Source organism: Dipodomys merriami, unplaced genomic scaffold (assembly GCF_024711535.1).
Source record: "Dipodomys merriami isolate MVZ:Mamm:240054 unplaced genomic scaffold, mDipMer1.0.p SCAF_12, whole genome shotgun sequence".
Classification (NCBI taxonomy): Eukaryota; Metazoa; Chordata; class Mammalia; order Rodentia; family Heteromyidae; genus Dipodomys; species Dipodomys merriami.
Window position 1 is genome coordinate 16,122,317 of NW_027202493.1, and position 14,737 is coordinate 16,137,053.

The following is a 14,737-nucleotide window of genomic DNA, read 5'->3' on the forward strand; positions in this document are numbered from 1 at the left end:
AATATTCCATCTCCTAGTGAGGGATAAAAAATATAATGGTAAGAAAATGTGAGGAATACTGACTAGAAAAGCATTCATATCATCATGGTATAATGCTTTTGAATGAGTACTTGCTGTTAAGGAACTATATGTGTGTGGCAATGTTAATAAAATCCTGCAATGTATAATAAAAATATAATATAATAAAATGAAAAATGAAAATATCTCCTCAAATATATGTGTATTAACATAACATCATCATAGTCTACCTTATTCTATGTCAGAAATGAGGTTGATAATCAGGTTAACACATAGCAGCTCCAACAATAGCCCTGTCTATTTGAAGCCTTTTTCAATATTGAAGAAAAATCCTAGATATCTGAAGTATTTTCAATTATAATAGTTAACAATATTAATTCACATGTTTGCTGGAATTATCTAGAATCAGAATAGGAGAGTTGACTTAGGAACATCTTTTCCAAACTTCTGGCTTAATGATTTCCTATAAATAATATTATACCACTGATATGAGCATTAATACAATAGGCATTGGCACCGACTATGGCTAAGGGAATTATCAGGTTTATGTTGGCTTATTCAGGGTGCCTCTTGTTGAACACCTACCATTACCCAATTGACTATGATAGAAAATGCAAAGTTTTGAAATCACTGTATAGCATGTACAATTGGTATTCCTTTGAAGAAACTTTACAAGGAATATGAGATGTTTATAGGTATTGTTAGTCATTCAAATGAGTAAAAAATTCTTTGTGTTAAATAATAATAATTTATTATAATAATCTGAAATACAAAGCCCAACCTTCTTAAAAATAAAAAAAAGTTAAAAAGGCTCAACTCTCTACAGAAAGTAGAGTACAGAAATGAAATGCATTTTAATGTGAATCAAACAATTTGTAAGGGACATTCTAGTATTTAATTTTTTTATTTATTAAAATGAATTTAGAATTCCATTTAATACCTTTTCAATAAATGCCATGAATTACTACATACAAGAAGAAATCTATTCCAATAAATTTTCATTTATGTATCTATTTGCATATATAACAAATTATACCAAAATTTCTTTTGAGTTTCAAAGAAATTAAACTGCTTAAATAGATTCGTTCAACATTTATCTAATCTTAAAAATCAAACATTTGAAAATCACTGGATACCAGAGAAGAAGTAACTCATCTTCTATAATATACATACTGTGGGGGAGATGTTGGGGAGGTAGGGAGGGAAGGGATGGTGGGGGGAAAACCAAGGAGGGATTAACAATGCTTGATAGGAAATATACTCAATACCTTACTCATGTAACTGTAACCCCTCTGTACAGTGTCTTTACAATTATCTATATCTATATGATATAGAGATGTAGAGATAGATAGATAGATAGATAGATAGATAGATAGATAGATAGATAGATAGATAGATACTGATAATCAGTACATCTACCTGCATGCCTCCACTTAATCTCAACCCTTCATGGCTCTTATAGTCGCATGGCAGAAAATAGAAAATTAACTGAAATAAATCTTTTATTCCCAAAAGAGTTGCTTTATAAAAGCAAGAAAGACAGCCTATTGTCTCCTCTTCCCCTAAAATACCGACCTCAGTAGAAGTTCTAGCCATGATCAAAAAGAAGTCATTACAGTTATCAGAAACTACATGAGTCTATTGACCTGAGTTATTTTGAAAGCTGCTGTTTTAACTCTTTTTCAGAAGAATTAGAATCTTGATAAATGAATATGTTCAGTAGAACTACAAAATAGCAATGCTGTCCCTTCAGTTGTACATCAGCATTTTGATTTTTCAGTAATCATAACTATTTTCTTCTACTCAGCAAATGACTTGAATGATGGTAACACAGGGTGGGTTCTGATCTATATTTAAATACTGGTACAGCTGCCTCACTTTCTCCTTTGTTTCTATTGTTCTTCATCGGGGAAGGATTTTGTGTGAGTCTCTTCCTCCTCTTACATCCTTCTCCTCTTTTCTGTTCTGTTCGTCTTCACCTTCTTTCTCTTCCTTCTCCTCCTTTTTCTCCTTAGTTTGATTCCTGGTTAATGAGTTAATTCTTGTGAACTAGAATCCTCATATGTGCCTTGAGGATAATTCCTTAGGAGAGATTATGGGACAAGTGGTTTAGGGATCAGTTGAGAAGCCAGGTTCTTAGTAAAAGGTCATCAAATACTACTCCTTTTAAATCAGCATGAATTTTAAAGGAATTTGTAACTGTTCTGGGAGAATTTTTTTCTTACTTTGAGCATATTTAGTTTTGGTCACACTGATAGACATTTAACATTTTATTTCTGTCTGGAGAAGGTTAGCTCTGCCTGCTAAATTAGGAGAAAATAAACATGTGGCAGTACATTAAAATTTAAATGTGCATGGTTACACAATTCTTGCTATTGTCTTGACCTCTGAAATATAATAATTATAGCATGTGTGTCTGTCAGCAAGGTAGAAGTGTAGCTTTGAATAGAATGCAGACAATGACTCATTTGAATGTAAGTCTCTGAAAAGATTTGGATCAGTTGAATTCTCTGCATATTTTGAAACTAAATATCTTGCTTTGATAATATCAAAACCTAAGTGCTTTCCAAATATCATGTGATATATAAAGTACTAAATTATATGAAAGAGCTAAAATATCATATGATTCATGTGCATTATCATTAATGCATAACAGGAATGATTCTGGAGACAATTCATTTAAATAATTCATCTACCTTCACCATGTTATCTATCTTCTACAAAATTTAATTTAGTGGTATTTTATAGTTATTGCTGAGAATCTCATTTATTTAATGGACAGGCTTCCACAATTATCAGGCATGCTTATTGAATTTTGAAAAGAGACTTGTGTTTAGCAAGCCTTCCAACACTGGCACTCAGAAAACGCCTCTTTTCAGAATAGTCCTTTAATGTCCTGAAGTATAAAGCCAGATCTCTGACATTGTATCACTGTATCACTTGACAAATGTCTTCCCAAGGCTGTGGAGCCCAGGTCAAAGTGAAACTGGAGGAATCTAAAATAGTTCATGCTAATTGAAATGTTATTTAATATTTATTGAAATTCATTTAACATTTAACATTGATATCTCATTTTATATAATGAGACATAAATACTTTGCAGTGTTTTGTTGGCTTTGGAAAACTGATGCATTGCAAATAAGGAAGTATATCATAGCCAAAGAGCTCACCTTGAAGATTTCAACCATGGCATCAACTGGCTTTCTGTCAACTAAGCTAATGTATTGAGAAATGTTATCTTTGAAAAAAGTTTCTTTCTCTCATCATATTCACTTCCTAAAATTTCACCAATCTTTCATAGAACCTCTGTGTTAAGAATAAGGAAGCGTGAATCTCTCTTTCCCTGACAAAAGAGAATAAAGAGAGCAAAGACATTGTGGTGGGTGGATAGGTAGGCCCAGGACTCATCCCTTCAATGTTTGCGTTACATAACTCATCTTTGCTTGTTTGAGGAAAATAATTTTGCTTAATCACAATGAATTCAAGTAGGACAGAGTAAAAGGGAAAGCGTAGCATTCTAATAAAAAGCTCCATGTTAAGGAAATTCTCTGAAATTCCAGCTCCCTCCTTCAGTACACTTAACCAATCTATTCAACTGACTTAACTGGATACTGAGGATAACAATTCCAAATATAAGATGATAAAGGATAATTAAGAATGTTAGTGAATCCAGGAACTGGTGACTCACACCTGTGAATCCCAGCTACTCAGGAAGGGGAGATCTGATGATCACAATTGGAAGCCAGTAGGGCAGAAAATCCCCTGGGAGATTCTTATCTCCAATTAACCATTCAAAAGCCAGAAATGAAAGCTGAGTCTCAAAGTGGTAGAGCACTAGCCTTGACTTGAAAGAGCTCAAGATATAGTGCTCAGGCCCAGAGTTCAAGCCTCATGACAAACAAACAAAAAAAATGTTGGAGAAGACCACAACATAGTATCCTGTACTTACTCCATGTGTCTTTCTATGATAAATTCATTTAAATAACTGCTACTAAGAACAGAATATACAGAAAAACTTCACTGATAGAAATACTGAATTACTCACCAAAAAAAAGAGGCAAAATTAGGAAGGAATATCTAATGTTACCACCTCATGTCTAAACAGAGGAGCCTTATTTGCTTTATTTTTAAAAGTCACAGTGGAGCAATTGTCTTGGAACTCCTGAAATGCCTGTCCAAGTTGGTGTAGTATAGGACCACCTAGTGCTGCCAAACACAATGCCATATGTGAATTGCTCACAACTGTGGGATGTTGGGGACACTCAACAAAAAGAGCCATGCTTCAGACAGCTACGTTTCTGCTTGCTCAGGACTAGGAAAGAAGCCACCAAAGGAGCTACAGCCCCAGGACCCTCTGTGGAGGACCCCAGAATCTGGAACTAGGGATCAGATATGACCAGTATCTCTGGTGGGGAGGATTGGGTGGAGGGGGGTGGGGGGGGGAGGCTGGGAAGGGATGGGAAAGGTAAACAAAGGAGGAGGCTACAATGCTTGATAAGAAATGTACTCACTATCTTGCCCATGTAATTGGTTCCCCTCTGTACAGTATTTTCACAATAAAAAAAAAAGAAAACAATTGACTTGTCGCCGGCCCTATTATAGGAAACTATTTTAGAATAACATTCTTGTATGAATTCAGAAGATGTAAACCGATGTTGCATTTCTTGCCAGCTCATCAGAAATTTGGGGAAAATTCATATTATTTATATATGTGGAAGTATGTGTTCATAAATGCATGCACATTTCTAGATATTCAGGAGATACACAAAAAAAATCGTACTTAAAAGAGAATAAGGAATACAAGTTTTCAAAAGAGATATCCTAGAAAGAGATTTCTGGTCCATCTCTCCTCAAAAGCACCAGAATTAGCCAGGTGTTCATTTCAAATGCAATCTCTGTTCACCTCACCCTATCTAACTGCATCATGATCTCACAGAAATTAGTTAAGATTTAATTTCTGTAGAGCCAGAGTTTTAGTTTACTTTTTATTTGAGGAGGTATTATGGATTTCAAAATTGCCCTTTCTTTTTACCAAGTCTAGTAATTACGAAAGCAATTTTTAATGTAGTAAACTTAAAAAAATACTTTATTATCTGTAAGAGGTTGTACAAGAGAGTTCACACTTAACAAAGTGGTTTACAAATATACTGAATCTTGTTCAATATCATCCCTTTCAACATTCTCACTCAATCCCCACCTACCCCTTTTCTTGCTTTTCTTAATTTTGTAAGATATATGTTGAATTTTTACTGCATTCTCAAGCCTTTCTCTTCTACATTCTTCCATCCCTCTCTCCTTAACCCTACCCCACTCCTTTCAAATATGTTTTCTGGTGTTAATTTTGTTGTACTTTTTCTTTATCATTTTAAGTAATTGCATTATTTGAGTTTGTTCTTGACTCTGCCATATTTAAGTTAATATATTTGTATGTACTTTCATATTACCCAACGTATTTACTTATATGTTTATAAACAAATTCTAGCTTCCACATATAAGGGAAAACAGACAACTTTTGTCTCCCTGGACCTGACTTAATTTACTTATTTATGTCAGATCGTTCCATTTCTTTGCAAATGATACAATATAATTATCTCTAATGGATGAGTAAAATTCCATTTTGTATATATACCACATTTATTTGATCCATCTGTCCATGTGAGGTATCTGAGCTGATTCTATACTATGACTATTTTGAGTAGTGCTGCAATAAACATGGTTGTACTGGTAGCTTTACCTTATCCTGGTGTGTAATCTTTTGGATATTTGGATAAATGCTCAGGGTGTTACTAAATAAGGTTATTCTATGTTTATTTATAGTTTCTCTATTCTATGGTTTAGTCAAATATTATCAAAAGAAATTATTGTACCAAACTTGGTTATTCTATACTCTTCCTTCTCTGATTTCTGATAGGTCACATGTTAAGGGTGAGATTCTTCAATGAATAGTAATTTGCTAGATTAATTGGAGCAGTTTGTCCCAACATGACATGCTGTCAGAAGCCAGCTTTGCTTAGGCTTCAATTTCTAAGCATGCTTGAATAGAAAGTGTTTAAATTCTATAGATTGCCGGACTGTTTCTGCAGAATCATTCACTAACTGCAGTGAATTATCTGTTTTTTTCCAGATCTTTTTTGACTTTCAGAAAAATAGAAACCAAGCATTTGATTTTCTCTGAATGCAGTGGAATATAACAAAAATTGTATTCATATATTCAAGCAACTTGAATGACCTTTACATATCTAAAGATAGATAAAAGAGAAGAAAGAGAGAGTAGGAGAGGACATCAGTGAAGAAAGTATTGTCTGCCAGTGTATCCACCAGTATTAGGCCAATCTGGATAGTCTCAACTAAAATAATTTCATTGAAGATGGTATACTTCCATATCAATTTTATTCTTACTTACTTGGTTTCATTGTTAAAACACTTAGGCTGATACTTTCTGCTTTAAAACTTCAGTACGATTAGCCTCCAATGAAGCACTCTTTTGTTGCAATCTGGGCATCAGTTAGTGCCAGCATGACTACAAGGTAAATCCAGGAACTGGCATCATCTGCTGCAACGAAAACTACTGTAGTACTGCGTAAGAAGTACAGACAACTATTCTCTTCTGTAGAACCTTCCAGCCCTCATCTCTGAAAATGATATGTGATTCTAGGAATAGTATGGAAGAAAGTTGGCATCATGTGTGAAAGAAAACAGAAATTTCTCAAGCCTTTCAGTCATTGTATGCAAATTTCTAACAAAGGAAAGAACACTATCTCTCACTATGTTTAGTTTTTGGCCTATCTTCAATGGTAGTATTATACACTTAATATATCAGCATGCACACCACCATTGTTTGTAGCCCATTAAAAATGAAAATAACAGGGCTGGGAAGGTGGCTCAGTGGTACAGTGCTTGCCTTGAATGCATGAGGCCCAGGGTTCAATTCCTCAGCACCACATAAGAAGAAAAAGCCGGAAGTGGCGCTATGGTTCAAATGATAGCCTTGAGATTAAGAGCCCTGAGTTCAGGATCCACTACTGACAAAAAAAAAAAAAAGGAAAATAACAATAAAATTAAGATTAATAACATTGTGTTTAATTCTTTCAAATTATATTAAGTGAAGTAAGCCAGACCAAAAGAAACATAGGTCCATGGTTTTCCTTATTTGCAATAACTCGTATACATCTAGGATAATCTTAGCAGAAAGAAGAAAGTCAAAAACTATATACATATGATGATATAAGATGATGCTAAGTGAAATGAACTGCAAAATAGGAACACAAAAGGTTTTTTTTTCTTGTGGCTGTTTTTTTAAAAATGTTTTTTGTTGTAAAAATACTGTACAGAGGGGTTACAATTACATGAGTTAGGTAATGAGTACATTTCCTATGGAGCATTGTTACCTCCTTCTTTGTTTTTCCCAAACCTGTCAACTTCCCCCTTCGCCCCCCAAATTGGAAAGTTCATTTTCAACACACCATTTTGTTATTTCTCTTCCTCTTCCCAAATTAGAAAAATGTATATTCAAGAATAAGGGCCCTGACATCAAATACAGTGAAAACAGGGGTTATACCAGGATGGAAGAAAATACAAAAAAAACAAACAGAAAAGCAAACATACAAACAAAAAACACATAGTACATTTAAAATACTTTTAAAACAATAGCAAGAAAGAAAAAACAAACACTGTGTCCCTATCTTCGGGTTCATTTCACTTAGCATCATCTTACATGGTCATATTTACATAGCTCTTGACCTTTTCTGCTGTTCCTAGACTTAACTATGCGATTTTTGTTTCTTTTGTTTTCCCCCAAGGTAGAACCCCTGTTGTTATTGTATTTGATTCTGGTGCCCTACATCTTATATATACATTTTTCTAATTTGGGGAGGAGAAGGGAAATAAAAAAAATACTGAAATAAGGATACAGGTTGACCCATTGTAACAATGAGATTTACAAGACACGTTGAAAATGAACTTTAAAACTTGGAGGGGGAAGGGGGGGGAGGATGGGGAGGTGGGAGAGAAGGGGTAGTAGGGGAAACACAAAGGAGGGGAACAATACTCAACAGGAAATGTACTTATTCATATAACTTTTACCCCTCTGTACAGTATCTTTACAATAATAAAAAAATAAAATCAGGGTGCTTTTTTTTTCTTTTCCTTTTGGTCAGTTGTGGGGCTTGAACTCTGTGCCTGGGTACTGTCCCTGAGCTCTTCAGCTCAAGTCTAGTGCTTTACCACTTGAGCCACAGAGCCACTTCTGGCTTTCTGATGTTTAATTTTAGATAAGAATCCCATGGAGAGGCTGGGAAGGTGGCTCAGTGGTAGAGCGCTTGCCTTGCATGCAAGAGGCCCGGGGTTCGATTCCTCAGCACCACATAAGCAAAAAGAAAAAAGCCGGAAGTGGCGCTGTGGCTCAAGTGGTAGAGTGCTAGCCTTGAGCTGAAGAGCTGAGGGACAGCGCCCAGGCCCAGAGTTCAGGCACCATGAATGGACCACACACACACACACAAAAGAATCCCATGTACTTTGCTGACTGGGCTGGCTTTATTGTGATCCTAAGATCTCAGCCTCTTGAATTTTTAGGATTACAGAAGTGAGCAAGTAGTGGCTGCAAAATCAGTATTTTTAATTACTAATGAGGTATTTTACATTTCCTCTTTATTTCTTTGTTTCGAAATAATGTATCTCTACATATACAAATATCTAATATTTTGCCCTGGTCTCCAAAATGCTAGCATTACAGGAATGAACTACCAAACCTGATTTACTGTCTTTTATTAACACTAAATCTTGAAAATACATTGTGAGTTTAATGAACGTTCAGTGTATCTTGATCCTTCCTAGAAATTTTCTGATGAGAGAGTAGAGCAAAACACAAGCCTACACTTTATAAAAAGCCATTAAGTAAAACACTTTGAAAATTAATTATGTGTTAATTAAAATGCTGAATTTATAATGGGAAAACAGGGAGAACAAGGATAGCAATGACATTATCAAAAGGAATTGTACTCTTTACCTCACTTCTGTAACTGTAACCCTTCTGTTTTTCGCATTTTTGAATAAAAATAACAAGCAAAAAAATAAATGCCCAATTTTGTATCTCTGTCCATTTAGTCAAAAAGTGCAGGGATCAGGATAGTAGGGGAAAAACAAAGGAGGAGGCAACAATGCTTGATAAGAAATGTATTCATTACATTGCTCATGTAATTGTAATCCCTCTATATGGCGTTTTCACAATAAAAAGCTTATTTTTAAAAAGTGCTAAAGACTTAAAGAGGAACTTCTCTGAAGGGAAGAGAAGGACGGCCAATAGACACATGAAGAAATGCTCAGCCTCTCTAGCCATAATAGAAATGCAAATCAAAACAACATTGAGATACCACCTCACCCCAGATAGAATGGCTATAATCAAGAACTCTAATAACAACAGATGCTGGAGGGGATGTGGACAGAATGAAACCCTACTGCATTGTTGATGGAAGTGTAAACTTGTTCAACCACTTTGGGAAGTAGTATGGAGGTTCCTCAAAAGACTCCACATAGAGCTCCCCTATGACCCAGCAATCCCACTTTGGGGCATTTACACAAATGATCACTAACAAGACCATACTAAAGCTACCAGCACAACTATGTTTATTGCAGCATTATTTACCATAGCTAAGATATTGAACCAACCCCGATGCCCCTCAGTAGATGAATGGATCAAGAAAATGTGGTATATATACACAATGGAATTCTATGCCTCCATCAGAAAGAATGACATTGCCCCATTTGTTAGGAAATGGAAAGACTTGGAAAAAATTATATTAAGTGAAGTAAGCCAGGCCCAAAGAAACACCGGCCCCATGGTTTCCCTTATTTTCAATAACTAGTATATGTCTGAGACAAGCAAAAACGGTCAGATAAGTTGATGTTAGGTGAAATGAACCCCAAGATAAGTATTCAAATGTTTTTTTTCTTTCATGCGATTGTTTCTAACATATTTATAAGATGATTTCTTTGTTTCTTTGTATGTCCCTCCCCCACGGTATAACCCCTGCTCCCACTATATTTAATGTTGGTATAATTTGTGGAAGGGAAGGGCAAAAACAAATCGTTTAAATAGAGATACAGGTGGACCCATTGCAACAATGAGATGTATAAATCATTATGTCGAAAAACGAACTTTACAACTTTGGGAGAGGGTGGGGGTGGGGGCAAGGAGGATGGGAGATGGGAAAGGATGGGAAGGGAAAACAAAGTAGGAGGCAACAATGCTTGATAAGAAATGTACTCATTATCTTGCCCATGCAATTGTAACCCCTCTGTATGCTATTTTCACAATAAATAAAAAAGTACAATTCTATAAATCACCAATTTCACTTTGTCGATTTTCTTTCTGTCACGTGTAGTCACATAATTAATTATGAACCAGAGCATTTTGTTCATGAGAATAGCAAGTGTGTGAAAAACATGTCATAAGAAAGAGAAAATATTTAAAAATTAAAGTATTAAAACATTTGAAAAATGGAATTTTAATAGATACTAATTTATTAGTTATACTAAATTCTTCTATTTCAACTTTTGGCTTTTAGTCTATGAGATGAAGGCCAAAAGAAAAAGAAACTAAAAAAGAAGACAGGAAGGAAGGAAATTAAGAAAAATTACAGAGCATTTAGTAATATCAAAATCACCAATAGAGGGCACCTATTCATAAAAGAACTTCAGGTTTTCTCCCAGACTCTTAGATATTTTCACAGCCATTTTTCAAATTTAATTTTATTGTAAAAGTGATATACAGAAAACTTAGAGTTGTACATAAGTAAAGCAGCGAGCACATTTCTTGTCCAACATTGTTACCCCGCCTTCAATTTTCTCCTACTTTCCCACCCCTCCAATCACCCCCAAGTTGTAAAGTTCATTTCCAACATATTTTTTGACAATATTGCTGTTGCAAAAGACAAAGGGCAAACAAACTTCCAGGTTTGATTAGTCAAATGTATTAATTTTCAAGTAAATACATCTACAAAAAGATGAGAGTATTTTATAATTGTTCATGTCAACTTTCAAATTTTCCAGTTAAACATGAAAAGGTATCTACTATAATTTTTTTCTTCACTTCTTTTTTTTTTTAATTGTGAAAATACTGTTTAGAGGGGTTACAATTACATGGGCAAGGTAATGAGTACATTTCTTATCAAGCATTGTAGCCTCCTCCTTTGTTTCCCCTTCCTATCCCTTTCCATCTCCCCCACCCCCTTAATCCCTGGGCCAAAGTTGTGACTATTTCTTAAGTCTTAATTGAGATCAGTTAGAAACTAAAGTGCCTGGTCCCTTCACACCTGGTAGAATTTCTGGTTTTCCCTCTCTTTCCAATAAACAGAAAAAACCCTACTCTATAATTTACATACTCATCTCACTTAATGGTCTACTGAGTCCTCCCTTGTTACAATGATCTGCACAAGGTGCACTACTTACTGCTTACTTGACCTTACCCCAACCATCCCTACTGCTCATTCTCATAAACTGAGAGATCAAGATACATAGCAGATTCTTTGATCCTCAACTCATTTATAATGGTAACTACTTATTTACATTTATCTATTTCTGTTTTTATTTTCGTCTACAATTATTTTTGTCTACAAACCTTTTGGTATTTCATAATGGTAAATACATGGATCCTGAGTCATACTTTTTTTTATTTTCTTGGATTGTGTGACTATGCTGGGTAATCTGAATCACTCTGGATGGATTAACCTTCAAATATTAATTTTCTTTCTTCTTTTCCTTTGTCCTTATCTCCTTTCTATTCTTTTCTTTCTTCTTCCCCTACCCCTTCCTCTTTTTCTCCTCTCCTCTTTTCTTCCTCGTCTTCTCTCTCTCCCCCTTTCTCTCTCTCACAGTTATTTTAACTTTTTGGAAATAGTGTCGCACTATATAGTCCTGGTTAGAATTACACATGGATCCCTTTGTGACAATTACCCAAATAAATGCTAGAACTACAACCACCTGCCACCATGACTGGCAGAATCTTAGTTTTCTTGAATTCAATAAGCATAATGCGCTTCAGCTTAAAGTATTTATATCAAAAAGCCACTAATAGCTGGATGTGTAGCTCAGTGGAAGATAATGTACTGAGTTCAATCTCTAGCATCCTTTCATGCACATAAAATATTTGTCCATTTGAGGACTGCTAAAATACTTGCCGTTATTGGACATTGTCCTGATATATCTTAAATTCTAGAATTTTACTTTCAGTGTAGTCTGCTATTGATTTCTTGTCCTCATGCCCTTAAAACAGTTTGAACTATAAAGACCTCATTATCCTTACCTTGTCAACACCCAGTTTTTATTCCCTACTTGCCTAGCAAAGCCTAAATACATGTTAATCCAAATGCCTCTATTCTTTTCAGACTTCAATAACTGCTTGTACTGTTTGGGGAGTAATGTGTAATTGGTATACTGGAGCACATTTTGTGCCTACCTTGTAGCATCTCTAAATTTCTACTGTATAAACTCTTAGATTTACAGTGGTGTTTCCAAGAAATTTATATTGCTTTTCTTAGCCTTGTATTATTTTTCCCTGATCAAACTCTTCCTGTTGTAAATTATTATTTTTATTGTTTTGAACTCCATTTTTATCATTATTCTAAATTTTGATCTTTATTATCTATTGGACATATTCATTTATAAGACAATCAACAACCTAGAATTATTATGGTCTCAAATTGAAAATAATATTTCCTATCTTTGACCAAATTGCATCTCTTCCTGACTATTCTTCCTTAGTTCATGTCCATTGCTGTCATCAGTACCCAGCAGGTAGCATAACAGTTACCATAGCTACCTCCTCCTGTGCATCCTGAGTTGCCTGAATCCATCACCATTTTACTCATCTTGCCACTTCTTCCTCCTTTGTAGCAAGTTCCTCCTGAAGTTCTTGTAATTTCCCTTAGCTTAGCTTATCTCAACTTAATACTTCATGGAACATACAGAATCATCAAATAAATAAAATAAAACCTGTGCCTATGATGAGGACTGTATGGCTTACCCTCTGAAAAATCCTTAGCATACTCTATAAAATGCCCCACCATAAATTTATAGGTCAGTATATTTAAAGCTAAAATATGCTTTGTGGAATGTAAGTGAAAATAAAATTTGCTTTAAAAAATCATCGAAGTAAAAGCCACTGAGAAGTCATACGAGAAATTTGGTAATATTTTTTATCAAGTATGTACTATGGTGACAGAAAATTCACAGAGGTATATGTTTATAACCTGTGTAGCTTCCTAAACATACTATACTTCCATGAAATACTACAGTAATTAGAGAGAAAGAAATAATTCTTTAATTCAACCATTCAAATATAAGCCTTATCTAATAATTATGTCACCTAAAATCCAGCTGACAGTCAACTCAAAATTCTCAGAAAGGGAGCTAATATTTTGTATATGCAAAAAGTATACATACACACACATGAATGCACCCACCCTCCCCATCCACACATATTATTCAACAACTCGAATGGTATAAATTTTTTTAAATTGCATTCTTTAAAAACATTATCTTATTGCCAAGATGCTGTACAGCTGGGTTACAGCTACATGATTAAGGTAATGAGTACATTTTTTTAATTTAATTTTATTTTATTTGTGAACATGGTAATGAGTACATTTTTGTCAATTATAGAAGCAAAATAAATGAATTAAATAGTCAAACTATTTCAGTAAAATAATAAATTTTGTTGTGTGTGGGAGGGAGGGTCGTGGGGCTGGATCTCTGGGCCTGGACGCTGTCCCTCAGCTCTTCAGTTCAAGGCAAGCACTCTGTCACTTGAGCCACAGCTCCATTTCTTGTTTTCTGGTTGTTAATTGGAGATCAGAGTCTCATGGATTTTTCTGCCTGAACTGGCTTTGAGCTGCAATCCTCAGATCTCAGCCTCCTGAGTTTTTAGTATTACAGGCATGAGCCACCAGTGCCAGGCTACAATTTTTTTAAGTTGAAGAAAAAAATTGTGTTATTTTACTGAAATAGTTTGACTATTTAATTCATTTATTTTGCTTCTATATTGAACTGTTTCAGTGTGAGAATGTTGTTTAGTGATAGAACACCTTTGTTGAATATGTTTATAGGTAGGTACAAACCAAAGGACAAAAGGAAAAGCAGTAGGAGGAGGAATAGGAGAAGTAGAAGGAAGAGGAAGATGAGGAGGAAGAAGAGGTGATTGCAGGGATGGCTGCTTAATCTGTTTTTCACAGATAAGACTTTTGACTGAAAATGTGACAGAGGATAAATCATGAATTATTGTAAATATAGCCAACTTATGAAAAGAGTGTGCAATGTTTCCATTAGAGAAATGAGGTAATATTAAGATTTCAATGTTGGAAAGTGAATTGATCTTCCTGTATATTCATGAGCTCATACTATTGATACCTAAAGTAAAATTCAAATATCTATAATAAGTCACTGTGAGTAAAATAGCTACAGGTAGAACCTATGATTGACTGGAGAAGGACAATCCATGTAATAGTATTCAAATTTACAGTTAATTAAATTATAAAATCACCAAAGAGCACAAATCTGTTACTGTTACTTTTTGGTACATATCTTTTTGTGATGTCCTCTAGATTAATATTTCTGACCAGTCAAATAAATATATGTCTAGAAACAGGAGATGAAAATACCTGAGTACATCTTTGACTTGACATTCCTCTGTAACAACTTTCCTCACATGCTAACACATGATATTATT

General features: G+C 34.7%; 1 protein-coding gene and 1 non-coding gene across 2 annotated transcripts in view; one reads left to right on the top strand and one right to left on the bottom strand.

The window, feature by feature from the left end:
- Sgcz (sarcoglycan zeta) overlaps window positions 1–14,737 on the bottom strand; it is an 874,745-nt gene that overhangs the window by 508,815 nt on the left and 351,193 nt on the right. The gene's annotated exons all lie outside the window — the stretch shown is intronic.
- Trnaa-ugc (transfer RNA alanine (anticodon UGC)) lies at window positions 8,316–8,380 on the top strand. The gene has a single exon. It is a non-coding gene; the product is annotated as a tRNA-Ala (tRNA).